Source organism: Lathyrus oleraceus, chromosome 6, assembly GCF_024323335.1.
Source record: "Lathyrus oleraceus cultivar Zhongwan6 chromosome 6, CAAS_Psat_ZW6_1.0, whole genome shotgun sequence".
NCBI classification, from domain to species: domain Eukaryota; kingdom Viridiplantae; phylum Streptophyta; class Magnoliopsida; order Fabales; family Fabaceae; genus Lathyrus; species Lathyrus oleraceus.
In genome coordinates, this window is record NC_066584.1 from 15,837,697 (window position 1) to 15,858,736 (window position 21,040).

At 35.1% G+C, this 21,040-nt stretch overlaps 1 non-coding gene across 1 annotated transcript; it reads left to right on the plus strand.

Moving 5' to 3' along the window:
- Positions 1 to 18,797: 18,797 nt before the first annotated feature.
- On the plus strand, positions 18,798 to 18,869 carry TRNAD-GUC (transfer RNA aspartic acid (anticodon GUC)). The gene has a single exon. It is a non-coding gene; the product is annotated as a tRNA-Asp (tRNA).
- The last annotated feature ends 2,171 nt before the right edge of the window (positions 18,870 to 21,040 follow it).

Sequence of the window (21,040 nt, forward strand, 5' to 3'; positions counted from 1 at the left end):
CAGCTGATCTATCTCCCCAGTGGAATATTTCAGTCTATCCCCAGGAGATCAAACCAACCAGTTTACCTGTCTCTCTTTGCATCTTCCTTTTCTCGGGTAAATTTTAGGTTAGTTCTATATTTACTCCTCTTTTACCTTGAAAGTCTGAAAAGCTAACACAATTCACACCTTCAAGTTAAAGATGATTAAATAAGGGCAGCTGTCATACCCCAAATTTTATCCTCCCTTTTTTCTTTTTGGAATACCTCATTTGCATACACATAATCATATCACACATTACCATTGCACTTGGTCATGGAATCACAAGCATGACCACATGATTGTTTGTGTCTTAACATTAGGGTTTCATTTTATTTAGCTTCATCAACTAACCCTAACTTCAGAAAGAGATGGTACTTACTTTCTCTTGTTACTCATGTAGGTGATCATGCTTTAAATCAAGGCAAGACAAAAGTCTTTTGATCAAAGGAATGCGAGTTTTCTCATTGGGATTCAAAGGTGGTTCATGTGTTTATTTCCATGTTACATCACTCATCGTTCAAGTTATCTCCAAGTTCAATCAATCCCTAATCAATTTTTCATCAAGGTATGCTCATTACATCATCACTATGGCTTAAAATTCAAGAAAACATTAAGTTTGCACAAAGGGGTGTAAGTTGGTTTGACCTAATTTGCAAGTATGTCGTGCCTTTGGTCCAAACTCTATAACTTCTTCAATATTCATCCAAATTCCAATCTTCTTTGAGACAAATGTGCCTTCTAGGACCCTTTACAACTTTTATTCAAGGTACAAACATTAATTCATCCATTAAGGACCTTATTTATGCAAAGGACCAAGTTGCCAAAATGGGCCAAAACCTTGCCATGACCCCTACTTTTCACCCTTGCCATTTTCAGTCCAAGCATTCTTTTGATCCCATTACTTTTTCATTATGTTAAGATTATGTCAAAGATCATTTGGCCCAAGTTTGGCTCAAAATGAACGAGGGAATCAAAAGTTATGGCATCATGAACATGAGACCTCAAAATGACCAAGCATGCTGCAAAGTGCTTGACCAATTGCCCATCCCAATTTTCAGGTCACAACCTCAACTTTACAAGCCTACAACTTTCTCCTCAAATCTCATTTTGGATTGATTCTTTTTGCATCTTATTCTACTCAATGAAGTGATCATTCGGCTCAGAGAAAATCAAAAAATGCACGAGGGGGTTGGATTTGGCCTAAACTTGAACATGGTTCCTAAACTCTGCTTTGGTATGTGACCTATAATGCTGAATCATGCACAAACCACTTTGATACCACTTCTCATGCGTACCAATCAATTACCCATGACCAAACACATATGAGGACAACTTGAAACGACTTGGAAAGCTCCCAAATAATGAGTTTGGTGCCAAATTTTCACATGATCGGGATTTACCGTGTCATCCTTGTCCAGTTCAATATTGGGCCCGTAGACATTTATCTTGTTGCACAGAATGGGCAAATTCCATCTAGGTCACTCATGTCCCTCAGCATGCTTCGTGGAGTACCTATCAACTGTCTTTATGGTCATCTAGTTACGGACAACGTTTAATCAGCAATAAAGCACTCAATTTTACATCTAGGGTCCATAGTGGTTTCGGGTCGAATGGTGGTATACACCACTATCGCCATGAGAATAACTTATGACACTTTACATAACATTTTATATGGTATTCTTATAGCGGGTCAATCCAGTATAAATAGTACTCATAAAATATTCATACCTATGTTTAAGACTTGATAACTCCTTATCCATGATCCATGATATGTTATCATCAGTCTATATACATAATAGTCTTAATGTTTTAATGTTATCTCACTTCACAACAAAGCTCGACTATGGATACTTTAAGAATAGTGTCATTATGTTTAATGGGATATCATGATTAAGTCACACTTGATACATTAAACGGACTATCTATTGTAGGGACTTTATTAAATAAACATGATAAATAAAAAGCCTTTCATTATTAATAAATAATTCGATACAAGTACCAAAATATTGGCCTTAGGGCTTACACCAACATGAGGATACGTATGCACGAGGATGCGAATCTTTGGCGAGCACCTTTCTCCACCCTCATTTCCACTCCCCCTATTTTCAGTCTTTGTTCTCCTAACTACGAGTCTCGTACTTTCTCATTGCACCATGAAGATATGTAGGCATGAGGGCCCCAATCCTCCTCGAGCACTCTTTTCCAAATCCTTTTTTATGTTTTATAGATACATGAAGATAGTAACACCCATCCAAGCAAGAGCATTAAAAATGGTTCCCATGGAGTACCATGGATGTGAGGGATGCTAATACCTTCCCCTTGCATAACCGATTATGACATGTTTCTCTGTTTCTTTTCCCTTGGGTTTTCTCGAGGTTTTCCCTTCCATCTTTTGGGATAAATAAAGTTTGGTGGCGACTTTGTTGTACCTTCAAGCGTGTGATGTGTTCGGTGGGCATATTTCAACTAGCTTCACTTTCATCTGAAGTAATTCATACATTATTTTGTGAGTTTGTAATCTCACCTCTTTCACCTTTTCTCCGCGTGCAAACGATTTTTCCATAATTTCCCATGCTTCTTTCGCTGAATCAACATCACTAAGCTTTTCAAAACTATAAAAATCAACACATTGATGGGTTATAAAGAGAGCTTTATAATCTTTCTTCTTTAATTCTTTGTGTGCAACCTTTACTTCATTCGTCGCATTTGCTACAAGCGATGATACTCCCTCCTTCACAAGATTCCAAAGATCTTGATAGCAAAACACAACATTTATCTGCTTATACCAGATGTTGGAAATAGACCCAATACTTTGAGTAATTCCGAGTCAATATTGATGAACAAGATTCGATCAACCGATCGAATTCTCTCTTGTTCTTCACTCTTCACTCAAGTGAATTAACCAACCTTTGTTGCAAGATTGTATCGCTGCATAATGATGATGAAAACGAGAAAATAAAATTGAATTAGGGAAAGAAAAAGGGTTAGGGTTTATCGAGAGGGGGAAGAAGATGAATTAATTATGCATAGTTTCTATTTGCTCACAAATTGTGATTCTTTTTTCCTTTTGCAACTGTAAAATTCAAGTGTTTACAATAATAGGGGTTACTCCTTATTTATAGATTTTGCTTGCTTGCTCCCTAAGCAAATCCCAAAAACAAAATCCCAAAATACCTAATTCTACCAACATTATAAAATTAGGTTTAAAACCAAATTCATGCCGAGGCTAACTCCTCGACACTTCGACATCTAGGTGATTCGACAACCTGCTTCGACACAAGGAATTACAACTCCACATAAGAAACTCTCACTATCCATTTGCTTAAACACCCATACATGAATAATCCCCCTATCTCGAATTCGAAGAAACTTGAGGCTTTAGCTATGGAACTCCCTTCTCCTACTCTTACTCTCCTAGGGTTTGTTCTTCTCTCTCTTTCCTCTTTTACAACTTTTTTTACGTACTGACAACTCTCTCTAGTTTTCTTTCTTAAATAAATAAAACCTAATTCTCCTTTATTTTAGTTAATTTTTAAAAACTCGCCTCAACTCTCTATAACTCCACCCACCTCCCTAATTTATTTAGAAACCTATTTTATTAACCCAAAGCTCATATTCTCATATTTCTCAATTATTTAAATAAATAAAAATAAAATTATGTTCTAGTTTGCTACTAAAATACAATCCTCATTTATACATTAATTCTAACCAAAATACACCAACTTAAATTACTGAACTAAAAGCACTCCCAAAACTTTGTATAAAAATAAATATAAAAAATCGGGTGTTACAAAAGCCATTTGATTTGAAGGATCCATCGATTCCCATAGGGATAGAGATAGAGATATGAAAACTGTATGATTCAGCCCCAAAAATTGAGTGTCACGCTCTCTGATGTCTTTGTGCTGACATGGTTCCAAATACGGTCGAAAGCATGCTCAAATTTGTATCTAATCAAATGAAGAAGGTGATAGGTGTGATAGCTAATAAGATAAAGTTATCAAGTGGAAATCTAAAAGTCAACAATTCGCCTGTAAAGAGGTGATATATGTTATGCCATAGTGCGAGTATCAGAATGCGACCTTAAGGGTCTAACCTTGAAACCGTAGATTTGTCAAGCAAGATCTCAAAAAAAAATTGAAAGATCGGACAAATACAACATTAGGCTTCAAACATCCATCATAATTCCTTAAAAATTAATAAATCAAAAATATAACATTTCTAGGTCATGTTGTTGGTCAAATTTTGGCAAGAATGGCTTATCATTTGGTCCTTATAACCATGCAGAGTGAAAGATAACATCTCATGTCAATCCTTATAAGTGTTACATGAACGAGATCAACACTAGTGTTAATTAACACTAGTGTCAATCCTTATAAGTCCACATAAACATAATTTTTAGTCTATAATGTTATTAAATTCTAAGAAACTTTAAAAAGAATTAATAATGTAATTCATAATTTTTATTACTCTCTATCTACTTGCAATTCTTTGAAATGATTTTTCTCAAAAATTAATAAAAGAATAGTTGTATAATAATGTAATTCATAATATTTTTTTCATACAAAAGTTTTAAAAAATTTGTGTGAAATTGATAAAATAATACAAATATTTTGAATGAGAAGAAATAAATAATTTAATTAAGTGCAATAGTAACTGAAAGGAAGGCATAATATATAAGAAAAAGAACATGAGTATTAATGAATTAGGAATTTGAAGGTGAAAAAAAATAGTAATCCAACTAATAAATTGGTGTAGTTAGAATTATGAATATATAAAGTATGAAACCATAAAATGGAATGAGAAAACGAAGCACAAACAATGTATAGTCATCAATTAATAATGCAGCATAAAATAAACGTATCTTAATTAGTGGTGTATTCGGAAAACATAATTTTAACAAATGAGTCGTTGTAGTATAGTGGTAAGTATTCCCGCCTGTCACGCGGGTGACCCGGTTTCGATCCCCGGCAACGGCGCACTTACTTTTTATTCTTCGTTTCGTTTCACCAATTGAGATATTCATATTTTTATTGGGCTTTCTGTTTTATGTTTGGGCGGGCCCTTGTCAAGTATTCACAACCCTTTCCTCTTGTACCCCTCTAATTCTAAGCATGGATGGATTAATGAGACTTATTGAGATTTTTCTTATTATATCAATTTCTTTTTCAATTTACAAAATACAATCAATATACCACTCATTTTCGTTCCAAACAACTCAATGCTTTTAATTAACTTATTTTTTATCCCTACAAAAATATCCAAACACCTTCAAAATTGTTCTTAGTGTCAATAAATTTTTGCATACATATTGAAGTAATAATAATAATAATAGTAATTCTAGCCATGAACAATATGATTATTAAAATTGATAAATACAAATATATAAAATAAAATTGAACATATATCTAGCCATGAATATATATATATATATATATATATATATATATATATATATATATATATATATATATATATATATATATATATATATATATATATATATATATATATATATATATATATAGAAATAATTTATTATTATAATTTATATGTGCAGCAATGCGAGTGTTACCACTTGATGAATGGAAAACACAAGACGCATTTTTATGTCTTCAAGAGCACACCCTCTGTTCAACCCTCTTGGCTGAACACATCCATACTCTGTGTCAAACTCTCTTCTAGCCAGAACAGAAACTCACATTACACAATGTTCTAACATGAGTTAGGACATCCTTCACAACATAACTCCATCTGATAATCATCAGATAGCACTGAGTTATTGGCTTGATCTACAAGAGCCCAGATAGAACTTGGGATGTATACATTCTCGTCCCATTACAAGAGATAATCTTCCATAGATAGCTCAGAACTCCTACCACAAGCTCCAAGAGATGAATAGAAAACACCTCCTTTTGTCTTCAACTTACTACTTTTCTGCTCAAAAGTAATTTGTCTCAGACTTTCCTCAAGAATAATCAGTTGCCATATGTTGATCATCTTGATTCTTCGAACTCACTTCTGAGATAGACCAACTGCCACTGGTTGATTACCTCCTTCATGAATCCTCATATGAAAAAGTCAAATGCCACTTTTTGACCTCTCCAAGTTTATCAGACTTCTCCCAAAGATATTTTGACCTTCCAAGTGAGACTTGAACTTCAGGCTACATGTTAAACGAAACTTAGATTCTCTAAGACATGAACATGTAGCATCTTCTCCATCCAGCAACTCCAAAGAACTGCAATGAGAACGATCCTTTTTGAAGTACCCAATCTACAACTTTGTAGACCCTTCTATCTTAAGTTGATGTGCCACTTCACCACTAAGATTCTGATGTTGAACCAAATGTCACAACATTGTGTTTTAACATTTAGCTGTTGAATTCAGCTCCTTCTTCTGCCACTTGGAAGAACTTCCTCCCTACACAGAACAAGAGTTCAATGCTCTCATAGACTTGATTGTGGAACCAAGTTTGAGTAAACAACCTCCATCCTGCAGGTTTGCAGTTAAGTCACCTAAGCTCACACCTTGATGAATTCCTGCTCCTTCTCCAAAGACATCAGACACTCTGATGCATGAGTCTTCAGAAGGACCAGTTAGAGACTAACCCTTCAGCTATACCAAGGATTCTACTTCCTAAAGCAAGGATGTTTCCATGATGTCAAGAATGTTGCCACTTGTTCTTAACTCCACAGTATGCATTAGCCAATGCACTTCCTTACCTAGATCAGAAATAAACTGATCCAAGTAACCACTATGATGTCTTCTTCTTCTTGTACACACCAAGGCTGAACATGTTTCTTGCCAGGAAACCTTTTCAGAGATCATATGCTCTTGCTGCCACCAAAGAGATAGATCATAAACCAATGTACTATCCTTCCTGTGATTCTGCACAGGATCTTGAAGATGAGATGTTCCAACATCTTTAAGAACATCAGTTATCTGGAGCTCCAAGGATAATCAATTAAATGCTTGTACTTGGCACAAGTAGACATTGATCTTAAATCCTTTCCCAATTATCCTTTCAGATACTTCCACCATAAGAATACTTTGAAAATACTCTTCTTGTGTCAACATCTTCTGCTTGCAAGCACCTCAATATTTTTGAGAATCTTTCCAGATTAGATTCACCCTTAGGAATGAGAGAGATGAATCCTTCCTTGCAAATGTGTCACACAACAACCAGAACCCATGTGACACAGGTCAACAGCCGACCAGACCCTCGGCTGACCAAACGTGAGGAGGTTAACCAAAACTCCCCCTCAAATTAACAATCATGGAAACTCCACACCAATATCCATGCATTGTACACAAATGTCTCAACATGGCATACACCATCCCTACCAGTGGCAACTAACTCTATGAGTTATACCTATACATACTCCAATCACACCAATCAGACTTTAGCTGACCATAAGTACTAGTGGAAAAAGACAACACCAGTCAATAGTAGATATGCATTGCTAGAGCATATTACCTCAACCAACCTCTGAATCTTCATATTCTCACTCCTTGAAAGAACTGCCACTTCTGAGCGTGGTGTTTGAATAACAAGATTCATGGTCCCAATCCTCTTAAATGAAATAGCAATCAGGTTACCCCATTATTGACTTCTAACATCCAGGGGACTTGTCTTCCAACACAACATAGTACTTCAGGGAACAACTATCCAACCCTGATCAATCTACAAGAATAGGACAGACAGCAGGAAATTGCACAGTGTCACATCTCAACCAACTCCACTTCTAGAGATCAGACTTCTAAAAGTGACCTTCTTGAGCACACACACAGTTGACCCTACCCTTGTCAACTTAGCACACACAGATGTCTCCTCTTCCAGGTCAGGAGTAGGTTCCAAACCAAAGTATCCCTTTGTTTGACACCTAAAAACATCTGCTCTTCAACCAGTAGCTGCATACTTGTTGAACAACATGTTCTAACATCACATAGAACATTAGTTCCACCTCCTTGGAACAAACCCTCCTTGAAAGTCTTCAAGGTCTTCATATACACTACCCAAGAGAGTAAAAGAATCAGTGATCAGGTGATTCTTACCATGAAGAGTGGGCTTGAGGAGACTCAAGTGTCTTTGACATCTTCAGTAGATTATGATGAAATCTTGAATACAGCAGCCTTTCATCCACATGAGGGGAAACTACATCAGAGTTTGAGTTTTGCCAGGTATTATGCAGCGGAAATCATAATACAACTCAACCTATGAACACACACTTCACCAGATCAGCCTCCAAGAACATACCAAGTTTGAATATGATTCAATACTAGCACAACTGTCCCACACAAAGGCCAATTGCCAACCTCCAGAGACAGGTACACACAGTTCCTGTCATGAATAGTCCATCCACCTACTTCAAGGGACCATTCAGGTAAATCATAGAACCTTCCACAGGTTCCAACATCAGTACTAACATAACTCCTTGCAAGATACCAGAAAGTATCACCCATGGATCTCATCCAGAAATAGAACAGGATGCCTTCTCTGATACCATTTGAAATTCTGGCGTAGTCAAAATTCAGATGTTCTACTCCAAGTCATGACATCTGATCCAACATTGTAACTAATACAGCAAGACAGTTATACAAATTCAACCCTGTACTAATATACACATGTTCACAGATGTCACGACATCTGCTTCTATATCACCCTAGAATGGAGGAACACCTAGTTCTGTGCATCTGGTAGAAAGACTCAGCAGAGATCAACCATAGCTCTAACTTTTGTTACTTTCCCACACAATTATCAGCAAGATGTCTCAATAGTGATTTGGACATCATCTGTTACATTAATCCAGTTTGCTGGCCTTGTACTTGTATTTCCTAAAATAAAGGTTGAACAAGTTAATCTAATTTCCACTTATTAGGGTGCTAACAAATAGGCTATTTGTTAGGTTCATTACATGTAGTTCAGTTGTTAGTTTCCTGGATTTTAGCCTGAGAGAATTACTGAAACAGAAAAACTAATCATCCTACAATTCAGCACATGCTGTCAGGACAACATTCAGTTTGACAACCAGAACATAAACCTCATGCTGATTCAGTTATGTCCTTGAAAACCGACTGTGCTAAATTTGTTGTACTGCAAAAGACTAACCAGTCTCTACTTTAGTATCAGCATACATGACTAACTGTCAAGACATCCAGTTTGACAGTTTCATAATGATCCTTTGCACAGGTCTGTTATCCTCTTGATAACCAGACTGAAATAAATACTAAACTGAAGCAGAAAAACCAACATGCCTATTATTCAGTATATGTTGTTAATGATGAATGTCAAAACATTCTGATTGACATTCAAACAGAAGGCTATGTATCATGTCTGTTATTAACTTGATAAGCAGACTGAAATACAAGCTGAGTTATGGCAGACAGGATTATAACATGCAAAAGGTAAACAAACACAGGAAATTGTTAACCCAGTTCGGTGCAACATCACCTACTCTGGGGGCATACCAAGCCAGGAAGAAGATCCACTATCAGCAGTATTAATTCAGAGTTAAACTCCCCTGTTTACAACTCTTCACTTAATCTCTACCCAATGCAATCTATACCTAGGAACTCCTAGATAGAAACCTCCAGTTTCCATTCCTATCACTACAAATACAATGTAATGTTAAACAACTTGAACTTGCTTCACAGCTTCATTCAAGAACAAACAACTCTTACCTACAGGCTTTGAGTTACAAATACTCTCAGCTTTGAACACTGAGAAACACATGGTAACCTTCCCACAGGTTGGGAGGTTTACCTCACACACACCCCTAATTTTTCATTCTAAGAGGCTTACAAAAACTAGGTTACAATATGCTATTTATAACCTAATCACCCAACTGGATTTGGGCCTTCAGAAATCGCAGCAAACTTCTTCTTTGCTGTTACAAAGCCAGCAGAAAATTTCTGCTACAAATAAGGTCTTCAATCTTTTAGTTCCTAAAATCTCTCCATATATATCTCCATATTTGGAGCCTATATATATTCTGATTGAGTCTTTAAGACCTCCACATGGGAGTTAGGATATTCACCAAATATCCTCACTAATCCCAAAATATATACTGAATTAATTAATTCAGTTTTCTACACATGTACGATGTCACAGACATGATGTCGTGACATCGTACATGACATGTTGGTCCAGATGTTGAACTTCTTCAACCCAACATATTAAAACAACAGAGATGATTACATTATTTGTTTTACAAAATTAATGCCAATCCTAAGGTATTAACAGCATGTAACTTAAAGTTATCACCTGTATACAAATCATCAACACCTTCCTCCCACAAAATTCTTAAATCTTCAATTAATGGCGTTAGACAAACATCTATGTCGTGCCCTGGTTGTCTTGGACCTGAAATCATCATTGATATCATCATATACTTGCGTTTCATGCACAACCATATATATAAGTTGTAAATTATGAGAAGAACATGCCATGATGTGTAGTTAGTACTCAAATTACCAAAAGGGTTCATCCCGTCGGTAGCATGTTCAAGCCTAAGGTTCCTCGGTTCAAGGGTAAAATCTAGAAACAAGGAATCAATTTTCTTCCATTACAATGAATCAACTACATTGCGAATTTTTCCATCACACACTTTTTCATTTGCATGTCATCTAGTATTCTTGGTGTCATTAATATTATCAGACAATATCTTGAACCTTGGAATTATCGGTAACTACCACATCACCTTGGAAGGAATACTCTTGCTAGTTACACTATCATCATCATCAACACCACTGTCCTTCTGCTTGAAACATGACTCCTCACAGCTCAGGAACTCCTTCAAGTTTTCAAACTATTTCCTATATAATGTGCAATCATTATGACATGCATGTATTTTGACATAGTATCCATTGGACACAATAACTTATTAGCCTCATAACTACGGTTCGACAACGTGTTATCTTCGTGAAGCATTTCTTTCAACAATTCAAGCAATTCAATGAAACTTTTATTCGTCCATCCACCTCTTACCTTAAGATTAAATAGTATTAACACAACTGGTATTCTTGTAAAACTTTTACATCCCGGATACAATGAATCTTCCATGTCTTTTTGCAAAGTATCTACCACATTAGCTTTTTTGAAAGAATTTACTCCAATATCACAAATCATGTCTTCTAGAGTATCATTCATAAACTCATCATCTTCAACTGTATAGGACACATGTCTCTTTTTTGTCACTTCACCATGCCATACCCATTTAGTGTAATTTTGAATAATTCCATCACATTCACAATGATTGAATATAACACCTGTTGGGTTTTTTTCGTATTAAAATACTTTTTACAAGGACACCAAAAAATCTCTTTATTGTTAGGAAGGTTTTTTTCCAGCGAAATCAAGAAATTATATCAATCTATTCTCATACTCTTTCCTTAATCTATTGGCTTTCATCCAATTATGATCCATAATCACATAAATCTTCTGAAAATAAAATAAAAATAGTACACAACGAACAAAATAGTAAACAACAAGACAATCTCAAAATAATAAAAACAATGACGACAACAACAACAACCAACAACAACACCAGTCATGGATAACGTGTACATATCAGAAATATGATGAGAGACTTGTAAAGAAAAGTGTTGGTTCGAGCTTCCTTCCTCCTTGGAGAAGAATGATGTTCTTTCGTTCGCTAGGGCTCAAAAAGTGAATGAGCTAGACTTAAGATTAACTCAGAGGGAATAAAAAATTTAGAGAGTATTTATCTCGATTTTACTAAAATCGAGGTAACATATCCGTCATAAAATCTATAAAAAATAAAGGCATATTTTTTTGTTCCAAAAGAAATAAAAAATTAGAGAACTTTTATCTCGGTTTATTTAAAAGTCGTAGTATAATATTCGACGTAAAATCTATAAAAAAATAAAAACCCCTTTTTGGTTCTAAATAAAACATAAAGTTGCAGGAGCTGAGAATTGAATATCAAACCCTAAGCAACTATTTATGTCGAATTTTATAAAAACTAATGGAAAAGATTGATTTTTTTATAAAAATAAAACATGGCGCTCTCAGGACCTACACCTTCGGTTTTTTATTGTTCAAGGTGTAAGCTTCGTCATAAAAAACGTTATTTGTAGTAGTGTTATTTTCAAATGGAGTAATAATTAGAGTCAAGATACCAATCAAGGAGTTCCTCAGAATCCACAACCACTAAAGCCCTGTTAGTTAGAAGAAACTATGACTCAATTCATGAAGATGACTCAAGGTAACTTTGAAATAATGAGCAAGAATCAAGAAGCTGTGAGTAAGAATCAAGAAGTCACGAGTAAGAACCATGAGGCATCTATCAAGAATCTGAAGACACAAACTGGACAACTTTTTAAACAACTAGAAGCACAATCAAGTGGAGGTTTAAATAGAAATACAATGGATAATCCCATGAATGAGAGTTGTAAGGTCAATGAATCAAGAAATAAAATTTTTCCTACATTACCAAGCTCTAGGGGTGGGAAGAAAACACAAGTAGAGGAAGAAGAGGGAAACAAATAGGATTTGTTAATGAGGAAGAACTAGAAAAAGAAAAAAAAATAGAGGGAGAAAAGTGTGAAATTAGAGGAACACATTGTGAAAGGATACATATTTGGAAAGTTAATTGATAGAAATTACTCACCTTTGAGGAGAACTAAGAAGAAAATTCTCGCTGAGCCAAACCTAGAACTCTCTTATCATGTCATGCTACCTTATCCTATAGTAAAGAAAAAACCAAAGAAGAAAAAGGAATATGGACAATTCAACAAATTCATGGAGATGTTCAACTGACCTCAAGTCAAAGTTCATTTTCTTATGTCTTACAACAAATGCTGGCTTTAGGAAAATTTATAAATGAGTTACAAACAATGAAAATTTAGTCAAATTATGATGAGAATATAGTTTTGACAGAAGAATACAGTGCAATCATCCAAATGAAGCTTCCATCAAAGCTCAAAGATCCAGGTCATTTTATTATTCATTGCTCAATTGGTAAGCTAAACGTTGGGCAACACTTTGCAACTTAAGCCTACAAATATGACTTTGATGATATCATATCATTCAATTACTTATCCTTATGGTGTGCTTGTAGACGTGTTGGTTAAAGTGGATGATTTATTATTTCCAGTTGATTTTGTTATTTTAGACATGGATGAATATGTTGAAATACCGTTGTTGATGTAATTGAAGATGTAGTTGAGGAAGTTCTTAAAAGTAAGTCTTAAGTCTCCCTTGTTACCTATTGAGTATGTTATAATGAATTTATTGACACAATTCATTTTATCGAGAAGGTATAAACCAAAAAGTGAGGCTTTGAGTAATCCTGAATCAAGTGTCTTAGTCTCAACAGAAGCTCAAAAATCAATATCCTTTAAGTGAAAGAGCTTGTTCCACATCTAAAACATGTTTTCTTAAGAGAACAACTGATACCACCTGATCTCATTAGTAGTTCTTTTTCTAGTTTAAAGAAAGAGAAGTTTAGAAGAATGTTGAAAAAGAATAAGGGAGCACGTGGACGAAACATATTCGATTTGAAGAGGGGAAATCCAACCAATTGCATGCATAAGATCAAACCTGATGAATAATTCAAACCAATTAGATACACTGATATAAGTTTGAAGGAAGCACCTAATTATAGAATTAAACGGTCAAACTAAGGACCTTAAAGAAGCGTTACATGGGAGACAACTCATATATTTGTGTGACTTAATTTTTTGTCTTGTTTGGTTTTCCCTTTTTGTCAACTTTTTTTAATTTATAAATCAGCAAAATAGCCTTATAAGGCCCGATAAACAATTACAACAACCCAAACTCGCAAATTTTTATACCAATTTCTATCTATTTGACTATCTTTTACACGTAGTTCTAATTTTTACACTATCTTTTATCACATGGAGACTTTTTTCCGGCCTCTCTAGCTTGTGATTCCACAAAGCATCATTGTGAACGCGCCAAATTTGATACACAGTTGCAACTAGCATTGCTGAATAGACTTGCTTCTTGAATTTACTCATCTTGCCCTTATTTATCCAACGAGTCATCTCATGAAGTTTGTTAGTTTCCGCATGCTAGTTTAACCAAGTTTTAACTTGCTTCAAGCATCTCATACTATAATCACAATCAAAATATAATTGGTAAGTTGATTCCTCATGTAAACCACACAGCAGACAATCAATATTATCAGTGATTCCCATTTTCTTTAGCCTATCTTTGGTCTTCATTCTATCTTGAATTGCCGTCCACATCATGAAGCTATGCTTGGGGATATTTAATTGCGCCCAAATAGTTTTCTACCAATGATTCCTCTCATTCTCTCCATAAAAGAGTTTACAACCTTTCTTGATATCCTTTATAATTCTCTTTGGAACAATGAAGATTTGACTACAGTAATTGTGAACTGATAACAACACAGTATTAATTAAGGCAAATCTACATGCGAATGATATTTAACGTGAGCTCCAAGACTCTATCTATTTTGGAATAGATCCTATCATCCCCATGTTACTTATTTCTCCACGTGAAATAATTCCCATTGAACTTGATATCTTCCAGATGAGAGTCATTAATGCACTTTAGAAAAGAGTTGGAATGAGTATATTTTACACTTTTACCTATTTTTTCCTCTTTGGCCAAAATGTCATTAAAGTCTCCTAGCACTATCCAAGGGTATTTCTTGGTCACATCCAACAGGTCTTTCTACAACTCGCTTCTCCCAGCGTCATCATTATAACCATATACATAGGTTACAAGGAATTGATTATTCTTATTGTTGGACTTAACCATCAAGTGAAAATTAACTGACTTGTGCACTTGAGAATGTTGACAGAAAATATTAGGTGTCAACCTATAACAAGTCTACCATCATGCTTATTTGAGGTAAAACACTATCCTAAAAAAATTGACATATAAAGGAGACCAACCATTTTCGAGCTTTCACTCTTGTCTCAAGGAGACCAACCATTTTATTGTTATCAACTTTTTAACTTCTGCTTGTTTATTATTGTTGTTGATTCTCATGACATTCAAAGCTACAATTCTATCCATTAGGTTGAGGAATCTCTCCCATTTCTAATGTGTTCTATGTCATACGAGAACAACGAACTAGAGAGGGGTGAATAGATCGTAAATAATTTTTTTTTGATTAAAAAATTATTTTAAAAATTATTTTCTATGGCAAGCGATAGCGATTCTGGATCGACACTCGTCTATCTCAAACCGCTATAGAAAGAATCAAATATGCGTATTAAACCGTAACAAAATGAAATTATCGTATCACAAAGATGAGAAAACAAATCAATAAGTTTTTCAAAATAACGTTTGAACAATTTTACACTTTGATAATCACATTCCAATGAAATTAAGAAACAAAAATTGACTATGACAATTTGTCAAATACTTAGTATCCAATAAACATGCAAACTAGTCTGAAGTGTGTGTCCAGCACGCAAGAGAGAGGAAAGCCACGTGTCACACATGCAAGCACTAGCTCCAAATGAATTGGCGCCTCCTTACAATCCTTACACATGGGCGCCAATTCATTTGACTACACCATGTCTTGCATGCATGCAAACCTCGTAACCAAGCATTCAGACCTAAGTGTGTCATGCATGAGCCTATGGAGACGCCAATTTGAATGGCGAACCATGTAAAAAATGCACATGGGCGTCAATTCATTTGGCTACCACATGCAAACACATTTTTCTATGCTCCACACTTTTGCCTATAAATAGGAAGGTAACTCTAACATTTCTTCCACACCATAACTCACTACTTCCTCTACAACATCAAATTTTTCATCTGCAACAACCTCTTTCATCTCCGACAAGATGTCTATCCTCACAATGGGCGAATCACACAGAGGAACAGTTGCAAACATATCAACTTATGTAAGCGTTTTATTCTTTTGTTATTTGTCTATAGTACCTTTTAATAACATATTAACTTAGTAAAGTATTTTCTTGTTTCTTTTATAGGATGTTTCAAGGTTCCGTACTCGGGTCCACGAATATGTCCACATGGACCCGATGATTCAACCGTATGTCGAACTCGTCGATTTTGGACATATAAGAAAAATTATGTCTTGGTCGGTCGATAATAAATTCGTTCTTGTGTTATACGAAAGATGGCGTCCCGAGACACACACATTCTGATTTCCAACCGGCGAGTGTACCGTGACTTTAGAAGATGTCTACATGCTATTGGGACTGCCTATTGATGGTAAAGTTGTAAATGGTAAAACCAACTATGCGAATTCAATTTGCATGGATCTCTCGGATACTGATTTGTTAGATGATAACTCAAGAGGTCAAGGTATACTCCTTTCATGCCTTAAGTCATATTATAATAGTTTACATTTAGATCAGCATTCTACCGAAGAGGCTCGAATAATAAAAACTAGGTGTTACATTATGATTTTAATTGGTTCTTTTTTATTTCCCAAAGGTAGTGGTTCTAGTATGCATGTTATGTATTTACCTTTACTAAAACATGTAGATAGAATAGGAAGTTATAGTTGGGGATCCGCTTGTCTGACCTATCTTTATAGCTCTTTGTGTAAAAATTCACACAAAGACACATCTATCTTTTCTGGATGCGTTGTTTTGCTTCAAGCATGGGGTTGGTCAAGACTACCGTCCCTAGCGCACGTCAACAACAACCCTTTCACATTCCCGTATGCACAAAAGTAAGTTGTTTAAAATGCTACATATTTACTTACTTTAACGATCTCTAACTAATATTTTTACCTTTATGGTGCAGATGGTCGGCACGTGGTATGGGTTATAACAGATGTCCTAGACACTGTATTACCCAGTATCGCAATCTCTTGGATCACCTTCGATTGACATACGTATAGATAATAACCTCATTATTTCGTTATAATTTTTTAACTTCTTCTACCATGTTTATAATCCAAGTTACTTTCACATTTCAGTTCATTTGACGTCCATACCTAAATTTGGATCATGACCATGAATTCAACGAAGAAGACGCAGCCGTATGGCCTGCATGCACACCGATTATAAGATTCACAATTATGGATATGCACAACAGTGATCGTGTGAAGTTGCAGTTCGATATGCTTCAATACATCCCAGAGTCCTTAACAAGCCTAAGAGAACGGCATCTGCGCAAAGTTAACGACCAATGGAACTTCAATCAATGGCAAAGCTTCGTAAGATCCGAGTGTCGCAAATGGAAGCACCGCCATGACCATGTCTTAACTGACGCAGTGATGCCAAAAACTAAGTCGTACTTATATGATTTGGTACAGATCAGTTGGTTTTGAGTTCATCGCCGAGAATATGTACCTATACGACCCACGCCAACAAATTTACACACCAGACGCCTCAACATATAACCCCCAACAACATTGTCATATCGGATACACACAACCCCATGTTTGTCAAACTTTCCATTCCACAAACACACAAACATACAATCCAAACATGTCATACATCCAACCACAATACCAAGAGCATACCGCTTACCACCATCAACAAATAGATCATCAACCAGAGACATAACATCGCTTCACACCCAACACATCACCCTACGAAAGCCACCTTAGCCAGAACACTCAATGATCATTCAACACCAACCGTCCCTCCTCCTACCATAACCAAGAAGCCCAAACCTCACAAAACTGAAACCTCCAACAACCTTATCTCTACCAAACACCCCAAAATCTTTCCAACCTTTCATCGACGCATGATTCACACCCATGTCTCCCTTCAACTGTCCTGATCGTCCACCAATAAGTCAAACACAACTCAATTACTCAGGCATGGGTCATGAACTCAGCTATGGAGGTACACTTTCGATGCATACTCAAGACTATGCTGATTTGTCTGACTATCTCAACATGTCATCTCTTGTAGTTGGTAGTGATGTTCCTGGCCCCTCAGATGCTCAAACACCAGTGGTGAATCATCAACGTGGGTTAGGGCCACGAGTTCGGGTAGCTAGGGGATGTGGGACCGGAGGTCGGTTAGGTGATCCCGGTCATCAACATTAGGCTTTTTTGTATAAACGGGAATTTATATTAATATGAATTGGTCCTATTTCGAAATTACGTAGTACATAGACTGTTTAACAAAAAAAAATGCAAAATACACTGAGGTTTCAATCCAATTGGCACCTCCTTTAAGGAATTACACATTGGCGTAAATTGAATTGGCTACACCATGTGCCCTAGCTAATCCAATTGACGCTTGCACTCTATTTTTAAGAGGAGACGCCAATTGGATTGACGCCTCCTCCTAAAAGTGGAGTAGTTTGAGAATTTTTTTAAAAACATGATTATTTTAGATTTTTTTTGAAAAACTGGATTATTTTTGTAAAAAATTCCTTTATCTACTTGCAATTCTTTGAAATGATTTTTCTCAAAAATTAATAAAAGAATAGTTGTATAATAATGTAATTCATAATATTTTTTTCATACAAAAGTTTTAAAAAATTTGTGTGAAATTGATAAAATAATACAAATATTTTGAATGAGAAGAAATAAATAATTTAATTAAGTGCAATAGTAACTGAAAGGAAGGCATAATATATAAGAAAAAGAACATGAGTATTAATGAATTAGGAATTTGAAGGTGAAAAAAAATAGTAATCCAACTAATAAATTGGTGTAGTTAGAATTATGAATATATAAAGTATGAAACCATAAAATGGAATGAGAAAACGAAGCACAAACAATGTATAGTCATCAATTAATAATGCAGCATAAAATAAACGTATCTTAATTAGTGGTGTATTCGGAAAACATAATTTTAACAAATGAGTCGTTGTAGTATAGTGGTAAGTATTCCTGCCTGTCACGCGGGTGACCCGGGTTCGATCCCCGGCAACGGCGCACTTACTTTTTATTCTTCGTTTCGTTTCACCAATTGAGATATTCATATTTTTATTGGGCTTTCTGTTTTATGTTTGGGCGGGCCCTTGTCAAGTATTCACAACCCTTTCCTCTTGTACCCCTCTAATTCTAAGCATGGATGGATTAATGAGACTTATTGAGATTTTTCTTATTATATCAATTTCTTTTTCAATTTACAAAATACAATCAATATATATATATATATATATATATATATATATATATATATATATATATATATATATATATATATATATATATATATATTGATTAAAAAAAAGTTATTGATTAATTATGATAAGGGATGAATTTTGTTATGTAAAGATACAATGAAGTCCCGAAAGCTTACCCATCATTTTGTTGGTCCATACCAGATTTTACAGAGGACAGATGAAGTGACCTATCGGATTGTCTTGTCACCGCCGCTTGCTAATCTTCGGGATACATTTTAGGTTAAATAGTACAAGAAAATCAGAACCTAAAAGCAACCGAGCAAACAAACATACATCTGACCCAAAAAAAAGCTAATTATTTATTAAGTCTGGCACAAAACTAGTAATTCGACTCGTCTACACTCTGAATTGGCTTTTGACTTCAACATGAAACTTGTAGCTTATCCTCATAGATTTACAATACATATTAGAGTGCATCAAATGACATTTCGTAGCTTAAGTTATGATTTGCAAAGTGAGACAATGTCAAATTACTGCTTATTCAGAAAATAAATGACGAAAATAAATTATTGAGAAAAATTAAATTAAAATTGGAAATCAAATTACTGCTTATTCATCAATAACATAGTCATTTGGGTAGCTTTCTTCATACTTTACATTTGATCATGTCTTCATAATCTTGGTTGTCTTCATCAAAACATCTTTTTTGAAGGCTTGAATTTATAGATGCATGAAATGCAACAAACAATACGAATGCGAAAATCATCAATGGTTCATCTCTGAACCCACAACATTGTCAATATAAGACCGCCAAAGTAGTTCCTCTCTGAACTATACACCTCAGCATAAATATCGTCAATATAAGGTCGCAATAATAGCTCATCTCTGAACTATGTATCTCAACATTATTCATCATGAATTTATAATTACAACTCAACAATACTCACCAACATGGTAAAAATACCACTACATAACCCTAAGCATTCAACGGGGTCAAATCATAACTCAAGATAACTCACAAGAACTCTTTCACTTTTTATTCAAAATTTAAAGAGTCACAAGGCGTACTCTAACCTTAAATCATCTACTCATCAACTCGACTTTGAACAAGTTAGATATCTCAAAAACTCAATCCTCTTGACACACACACAACACTCCAACACAATAGCGCAACTCAATAACTTACTCATAACTCTAAACATATCAAGTGACTCAGAACTCAACCCCCTTTATTCAAATCAACTCTTCAAATATTAAATACCTCAAATTCAACTCTAAGAATGTTAAATACTCCAAACTCAACTCTAAATATTTCATGTTCACCTCTAAAAATATCAAATACCTCAAACTCGGCTCTAAGAATATCAAATACTCTAAGTTCAACTCTAAACTATCAAATAACTCAAATTCAAGTTATTTATAAATATACTCAAGTTCTTTAAGTCACTCCAAGGGTTTTCCAAAAATCCTTGTCTTAACTCTAAAATCGTCTCAATGTAATAGGGTTTCCCTAAATCCTTGACTTAATTCTAAAACATAATGTCTAACATCACAATAGCACCACAAATTATAGACTTATGATAAAATCATGAAATACTCCAATTTAAAATTTCGTTAAACCCTATTTCAAACATAGCTGACTGTGCCTCAAAAGGACTTACGAAACTCAATTTACGCGTGAAACAAGATGACCAACACATGACTGAAATTTAACTACGTCTCTGGTAGAAAAACCAGATAACTGCTACTATTATATCTCTTCTAGACCCAAATTCCTCACTTCAATAGAAATATTATCACAATAACTTTCTAACGCAATTGACGACACATCAAATGGACTTACGAAACTCAAGTTACGCATGAAACAAGTCACTCAATCCTCTTCTATCCCTATTTGAAATTTTTCTGATTTTTCTCCCTTGTGAACAGATCCATAGCTCGCCTATTTGATTCTCGACCACCCCAATACATACAGAT